The sequence below is a fragment of the Sphaeramia orbicularis genome, unplaced genomic scaffold, assembly GCF_902148855.1.
Source record: "Sphaeramia orbicularis unplaced genomic scaffold, fSphaOr1.1, whole genome shotgun sequence".
Lineage (NCBI taxonomy): Eukaryota > Metazoa > Chordata > Actinopteri > Kurtiformes > Apogonidae > Sphaeramia > Sphaeramia orbicularis.
The window spans coordinates 167,964-176,630 of NW_021941585.1; positions in this window are offsets into that span (position 1 = coordinate 167,964).

The following is an 8,667-nucleotide window of genomic DNA, read 5'->3' on the forward strand; positions in this document are numbered from 1 at the left end:
GAGAGAAAGAAGAGGGTAAAAGAGAGAGAGAGGAGGGTAAAAAAGAGAGAAAGAAGAGGGTAAAAGAGAGAGAGAGGAGGGTAAAAAAAGAGAGAGAGAAGAGGGTAAAAAAAGAGAGAAAAAGATAAAAAAGAGAGAGAGAAGAGGGTAAAAAAAAGAGAAGAGGGTAAAAAAGAGAGAGAGAAGAGGGTAAAAAAAGAGAGAGAGAGAAGAGGGTAAAAAAAGAGAAGAAGAGGGTAAAAGAGAGAGAGGAGGGGAAAAAAGAGAAGAGAAGAGGGTAAAAAAGAGAGAGAGAGAAGAGGGTAAAAAAAAAGAGAAGAGAGAAGAAGAGGGTAAAAAGAGATAATGACAGAGGGTAAAAAAAAGAGAGAGAGAGAAGAGGGTAAAAAGAGAAGAGAGAAGAGGGTAAAAAAAAGAGAAAGAAGAGGGTAAAAGAGAGAGAGGAGGGTAAAAAAAGAGAGAGAAGAGGGTAAAAAAGAGAGAGAGAGAAGAGGGTAAAAAAAAGAGAGAGAGAGAAGAGGGTAAAAAAAGAGAGAGAGAGAAGAGGGTAAAAAAAAGAGAGAGAGAGAAGAGGGTAAAAAAGAGAGAGAGAAGAGGGTAAAAAAAGAGAGAAGAGGGTAAAAGAGAGAGAGAGAGAAGAGGGTAAAAAAAAGAGAGAGAGAGAAGAGGGTAAAAAAAAAGAGAGAGAGAAGAGGGTAAAAAGAGAGAGAGAAGAGGGTAAAAAAGAGAGAGAGAAGAGGGTAAAAAAAGAGAGAGAGAGAAAAGGGTAAAAAAGAGAGAGAGAAGAGGGTAATAAAAAGAGAGAAGAGGGTAAAAAAAGAGGGTAAAAAAGAGAGAAAGAAGAGGGTAAAAGAGAGAGAGGAGGGTAAAAAAGAGAGAAAGAAGAGGGTAAAAGAGAGAGAGAGGAGGGTAAAAAAAGAGAGAGAGAAGAGGGTAAAAAAGAGAGAAAGAAGAGGGTAAAAGAGAGAGAAGAGGGTAAAAAAAAGAGAGAAAAAGATAAAAAAAAGAGAGAGAGAGGGTAAAAAAAGAGAGAGAGAGAAGAGGGTAAAAAAGAGAGAAAGAAGAGGGTAAAAGAGAGAGAGGAGGGTAAAAAAAGAGAGAGAAGAGGGTAAAAAAGAGAGAGAGAGAAGAGGGTAAAAAAAAGAGAGAGAGAAGAGGGTAAAAAAGAGAGAAAGAAGAGGGTAAAAAAAGAGAGAGAGAGAAGAGGGTAAAAAAAAGAAAAAGAAGAGGGTAAAAGAGAGAGAGGAGGGTAAAAAAAGAGAGAGAAGAGGTAAAAAAAGAGAGAGAGAGAAGAGGGTAAAAAAGAGAGAGAGAAGAGGGTAAAAAAAGAGAAGAGGGTAAAAAAGAGAGAGAGAGAAGAGGGAAAAAAAGAGAGAGAGAGAAGAGGGTAAAAGAGAGAGAGAGAAGAGGGTAAAAAAAAGAGAGAGAAGAGGGTAAAGAGAGAGAGAGAGGGTAAAAAAAGAGAGAGAGAAGAGGGTAAAAAAAGAGAGAGAGAGAAGAGGTAAAAAAGAGAGAGAGAGAAGAGGGTAAAAAAGAGAGAGAGAGAAGAGGGAAAAAAAGAGAGAGAGAGAGAGGTAAAAAAAGAGAGAGAGAAAGGTAAAAAAGAGAGAGAGAGAAGAGGTAAAAAAAAAGAGAGAGAGAAAGGGTAAAAAAAGAGAGAGAGAGAAGAGGGTAAAAGAGAGAGAGAGAAGAGGAAAAAAAAGAGAGAGAGAGAAGAGGGAAAAAAGAGAGAGAAGAGGGTAAAAAAAAGAGAGAGAGAAGAGGGTAAAAAAAGAGAGAGAGAAGAGGGTAAAAAGAGAGAGAGAAGAGGGTAATAAAAGAGAGAAGAGGGTAAAAAGAGGGTAAAAGAGAGAAGAAAGGGTAAAAGAGAGAGGAGGGTAAAAAAAGAGAAGAGGTAAAAAGAGAGAAAGAAGAGGTAAAAGAGAGAGAGAAGAGGTAAAAGAGAAGAGGGTAAAAAAAGAGAGAAGAGGTAAAAAAAGAGAGAGAAGAGGTAAAAAAAGAGAGAGAGGAAGAGGGTAAAAAAGAAGAGAGAAGAGGTAAAAAAGAGAGAAGAGGAAAAAAGAGAGAGAGAAGAGGGGAAAAAAAAGAGAGAGAGAAGAGGGTAAAAAAAGAGAGAAAAAGATAAAAAAGAGAGAGAGAAGAGGGTAAAAGAGAGAGAGGAGGGTAAAAAAAGAGAGAGAAGAGGGTAAAAGAGAGAGAGAGAAGAGGGTAAAAAAAGAGAGAGAGAAGAGGGTAAAAAAAGAGAGAGAGAGAGGGTAAAAAAAGAGAGAGAGAAGAGGTAAAAAGAGAGAGAGAAGAGGGTAAAAAAAGAGAGAAGAGGGTAAAAAGAGAGAGAGAAGAGGGTAAAAAAGAGAGAGAGAGAAGAGGGTAAAAAAGAGAGAGAGAGAAGAGGGTAAAAAAAGAGAGAAGAGGGTAAAAAAAGAGGGTAAAAAAGAGAGAAAGAAGAGGGTAAAAGAGAGAGAGAGAAGAGGGTAAAAAAGAGAGAAAAGAGGGTAAAAGAGAGAGAGAGAAGAGGGTAAAAGAGAGAGAGAGAGAAGAGGGTAAAAAAAGAGAGAGAGAAGAGGGTAAAAAAAGAGGGTAAAAAGAGAGAGAGAAGGTGGTAAAAAGGCTGTAATTTCCCTGTTGTGGGACCAAAAAGACCAAAAGAAGACGGTGGAGTGGACAGCAGACACTGCGTCATAGAGCTGCTAAATCCCCCCAGTGTTCCCACTTCTGTTCTCCACATTTCTATTCCTGGACAGCTGACTGTATACATGTGTTTTCTGCTGCAGTTCCACAGGTCTAATGAGGACCAGAGAAAGGGAAAAGAAAGGAGAACTGAACTGAACTGAACTGAACTGGTCAGTTGTACTGCTGTTAGCCGTTAGCTTGTTGCTATTGTCCTTTGTATTTCAGTGCACTGCTCTGAGTGCCGCTGCTGTATGTTTCCAAACGTGTCTGTATGTCTGTAAAATGCATGGACTGGGTGGATTTAACTGCACAGCGCTCACTGGTTAGTGGTTGCTAGTTAGCGAACGCTAATCAGCGTTAGCGCTAGCTTCGCAGCTGCTAGCGTTTGCATGCTAAACCGGAAGTGCTATCCGCTAAACCGGAAGTGCTGTCCGTAATCGATAAAACCTGTTTAATGTTCACTATGGACAAAAGTGTCCATGCATTAGGAATATTAATGAAGTTTAGTATATTTGAAGTTAAATTCTGCACTTTTGATTAGTTTGGATAAGGAACTGGATGTGAAAACTGGACACAGCTGTAGATTTGTGATTTATTTGAATGTGTTTGGTTTGATGAACATTAACAGAGTGAATGTCATTAAAGTCGGCCTTGTGTTATTCAGGACAGGGTTTTACCAAGACTGGAAACCCTGATGGTGAGTTAGGAACAAAAAGAAGAACTGGATCTGCTGAACTGAACTGATCTACCAGTACAGTAGGCACACACACACACACACACACACACACACACACACACACACACACTGCCCAGCCCAATTCCATTATTTAATTTTGGACTCTTGACTTTTTTTTCTGACTACAACAGACTACTTTTCCTGGATTTTTGGAATTCTGACTTTTTTTTTTGTTTACTGAATTGGAGCTGTTCTTGAACCTGTATGAAAAATAAGCAAAACATGGACTAACATGAAGTAAAAAAAAAAGAATCAACTAAGCAACAAAATGAAGAAAAATGAAAAATAAATCAGTACAATTATTAACTTGAACAGAATAAACTACAAACTGAACAAAAGTTTAAGAAAAGATATGATATAGGACACAAAACTGAAAAACAAATTAGCAGAAAAAATGAATAAAAATGAAAAAAAAAAAAAAAAACAGGTTTTAAATGTTTATTTTAATGTTCAGTTAACGATCGATCGGACTGAAAAAGTCATATTATCTTCATTTTTCTCTGTTTTGATTAAATAACCGTTTCATTTACTGACTTTTATTGAACATCTACATTTTCAGTGAATTTAAAAAAAAAAAAAGAAAAAAAAACCAAACAGATTTTCGATGTAAAAACACCAACTCCAGCAGATAAACTGATAGTAAATGTCTCTAAATGTGATAAACAGGTTAAATGCAGACCTGTGTTTGGGATTGGACCTCCAGTCTGTGTTCACACACTGTAAAGTAAATCTGTGCCATCAGATTTTGAATTATAAAACACATTGAATTTCTAGCACCGAATTTTATTTTTTGCGCTGAAATTAAGTATCTGAATTTTTTGCATCTGAATTTTTTTTAAAATTCAAAATTTCTGAACATAGTTGAATTCAGAGACAAACATTTCAGATACTTCATTTCAGTGCAAAAAAAAATAAAATCCAGTGCCACAAATTCAATGTCTTTTATAATTCAGAGTCTGATGACACAGATTTACTTCCATAATCAGACCTTCTACTGGTTTATTTCTGGTCCAACTCAGCTCCGTTTGGTCAGATTCATGTTTTTCTGCTGTTTTTCGTTCTTTCGGTTCTGCTTTGAATCCTTCGTCTCTTTCCTTGAATCTGTTTTGTTTACTCAAACCGGTGGAGCTCTCAGCTGTTTGAACCGCTCCAGTGTGGATCATCTGTGCTTTCAGTACTCACTCATACTGCTCACAGCTCCCTGCAGACGCCGCCATGTTTGTTGACAACTGGGGTCGCCGTAGAAACCTCCCAGTGCATCATGGGTCGGAGGTCGGGTTACATGCAGAGGGTTTGAAGGGGTTAAATGGGTCTGAGCAGATCCACGGTCCACTGGAAAAAACCCTTATCTGAATAGAATCTGACACTGTGGTTTGATTTAAGCTATTTGTGCTGAGTTTAATGGGAATGTTTTTAAGGTTTTATGAGAAAAACCATAATTTATAGAATGTGACAAAAGTCTGATCAAAGAATAAGATTCACAACCAGGAGCATCATCTGTTTAAGATTTAACCAGAGATTAACCCTTAAAGACCCGAACATCCTCCTTTAACCCTTAAAGACTCAAACATCCACCTTTAACCCTTAAAGACTCAAACGTCCACCTTTAACCCTTAAAGACTCAAACATCCTCCTTTAACCCTTAAAGACTCAAACGTCCACCTTCAACCCTTAAAGACTCAAATGTCCACCTTTAACCCTTAAAGACCCAAACGTCCACCTTCAACCCTTAAAGACTCAAACGTCCACCTTTAACCCTTCAAGACTCAAACATCCTCCTTTAACCCTTAAAGACTCAAACGTCCACCTTTAACCCTTAAAGACTCAAACGTCCACCTTCAACCCTTAAAGACTCAAACGTCCACCTTTAACCCTTAAAGACTCAAACATCCTCCTTTAACCCTTAAAGACTCAAACATCCTCCTTTAACCCTTAAAGACTCAAACGTCCACCTTTAACCCTTAAAGACTCAAACGTCCACCTTCAACCCTTAAAGACCCAAACGTCCACCTTTAACCCTTAAAGACCCAAACATCCTCCTTTAACCCTTAAAGACTCAAACATCCACCTTTAACCCTTAAAGACTCAAACGTCCACCTTTAACCCTTAAAGACTCAAACGTCCACCTTCAACCCTTAAAGACTCAAATGTCCACCTTTAACCCTTAAAGACCCAAACGTCCACCTTCAACCCTTAAAGACTCAAACGTCCACCTTTAACCCTTAAAGACTCAAACATCCTCCTTTAACCCTTAAAGACTCAAACATCCTCCTTTAACCCTTAAAGACTCAAACGTCCACCTTTAACCCTTAAAGACTCAAACGTCCACCTTCAACCCTTAAAGACTCAAACGTCCACCTTTAACCCTTAAAGACTCAAACATCCTCCTTTAACCCTTAAAGACTCAAACATCCTCCTTTAACCCTTAAAGACTCAAACGTCCACCTTTAACCCTTAAAGACTCAAACGTCCACCTTCAACCCTTAAAGACCCAAACGTCCACCTTTAACCCTTAAAGACCCAAACATCCTCCTTTAACCCTTAAAGACCCAAACATCCACCTTCAACCCTTAAAGACTCAAACATCCACCTTCAACCCTTAAAGACTCAAACATCCTCCTTTAACCCTTAAAGACTCAAACGTCCACCTTCAACCCTTAAAGACTCAAACATCCTCCTTTAACCCTTAACGACTCAAACGTCCTCCTTTAACCCTTAAAGACCCAAACGTCCACCTTTAACCCTTAAAGACTCAAACGTCCACCTTTAACCCTTAAAGACTCAAACATCCTCCTTTAACCCTTAAAGACTCAAACATCCTCCTTTAACCCTTAAAGACTCAAACATCCTCCTTTAACCCTTAAAGACTCAAACATCCTCCTTTAACCCTTAAAGACTCAAACGTCCACCTTTAACCCTTAAAGACTCAAACATCCTCCTTTAACCCTTAAAGACTCAAACGTCCACCTTTAACCCTTAAAGACTCAAACATCCTCCTTTAACCCTTAAAGACTCAAACGTCCACCTTTAACCCTTAAAGACTCAAACATCCTCCTTTAACCCTTAAAGACTCAAACGTCCACCTTTAACCCTTAAAGACTCAAACATCCTCCTTTAACCCTTAAAGACTCAAACGTCCACCTTTAACCCTTAAAGACTCAAACGTCCACCTTTAACCCTTAAAGACTCAAACATCCTCCTTTAACCCTTAAAGACTCAAACGTCCACCTTTAACCCTTAAAGACTCAAACATCCTCCTTTAACCCTTAAAGACCCAAACATCCTCCTTTAACCCTCAAAGACCCAAACATCCTCCTTTAACCCTTAAAGACCCAAACATCCTCCTTTAACCCTTAAAGACCCAAACATCCTCCTTTAACCCTCAAAGACCCAAACATCCTCCTTTAACCCTTAAAGACCCAAACATCCTCCTTTAACCCTTAAAGACCCAAACATAGTAATGTACAAAATAATAATTAAAAAAACAGAATAAAATTAAGTAAAAACCAAAATGAACTAAACAGAGTTGTAGATGTTTGATTTTATGTTCAGTTCATGATAGATTTGTCCCTTTTTCTTCAGTTTTCTCTGTTTCAATATAATAACCTTTAAATTTACTGAGTTTTAATGAACATCTACATTATCAGTGAATTAAATACAGAAAAATACAGGATTTACTTTAAATAACATACACTTAATGGGGATGAATCACACGGGAAATGTATAATGAAATTCAAAAAAATAATACCAGGACTTAAATGGTTGAAATCTTTTTTATTATATTGAGTTTTATTTCACATTTGTCAGTTTTTTCCCATAAACACAGTTGTAAGAGTTAATTCAAGCAGGAAAAACACAGATTAAACCCAGTTTCTACACATTCTGCTTTAAATGTGTGTCTGTTTTTCATCTTTTACACAAAAAAAATTAAAATCTAAACCATTAAACACTGAAATAAACAATAATTAATCAGGAAAAACACTGGAATGGACACAAAACAAAACAGTAAAAACCCAATAAAGTCCAAAGCATCAACCTCAGGGTTTATTTGAGTGTAACGGCTGTGAATAAATGAAAGAAGAACTCAATTAAAATAAACCATCATATAGATTCTCTACATTCACTGATAATATGAACTCTGTCTGAAAATAAGGTTCATATTTAAATCATTTATAGATAAATATCTAAATTATTTATAAAATGTGGAACAGGTTTGTGTCGTTGTCATGTGCAGTCAAAGTGCATTTGTTGTGTTTTTAACAACAGTCCTTGAAGGCATCACGGTGTGACTGTTTGGAACCTGTGGCATTCCAGTCCAGGTTTTAGACCTAGGGTTCATAATGTGCAAATATACTGATAAAAACACTGATCTGAGGTCAGTATTAAATAAACACTGATCTGAGGTCAGTATTAAATAAACACTGATCTGAGGTCAGTATTAAATAAACACTGATCTGAGGTCAGTATTAAATAAACACTGATCTGAGGTCAGTATTAAACACTGATCTGAGGTCAGTATTAAATAAACACTGATCTGAGGTCAGTATTAAATAAACACTGATCTGAGGTCAGTATTAAACACTGATCTGAGGTCAGTATTAAATAAACACTGATCTGAGGTCAGTATTAAACACTGATCTGTGGTCAGTATTAAACACTGATCTGAGGTCAGTATTAAACACTGATAAGAGGTCAGTATTAAATAAACACTGATCTGAGGTCAGTATTAAGCACTGATCTGAGGTCAGTATTAAACACTGATCTGAGGTCAGTATTAAATAAACACTGATCTGAGGTCAGTATTAAACACTGATCTGAGGTCAGTATTAAATAAACACTGATCTGAGGTCAGTATTAAACACTGATCTGAGGTCAGTATTAAATAAACACTGATCTGAGGTCAGTATTAAACACTGATCTGAGGTCAGTATTAAACACTGATCTGAGGTCAGTATTAAATAAACACTGATCTGAGGTCAGTATTAAATAAACACTGATCTGAGGTCAGTATTAAACACTGATCTGAGGTCAGTATTAATAAACACTGATCTGAGGTCAGTATTAAACACTGATCTGAGGTCAGTATTAAATAACACTGATCTGAGGTCAGTATTAAACACTGATCTGAGGTCAGTATTAAATAAACACTGATCTGAGGTCAGTATTAAATAAACACTGATCTGAGGTCAGTATTAAATAAACACTGATCTGAGGTCAGTATTAAACACTGATAAGAGGTCAGTATTAAACACTGATCTGAG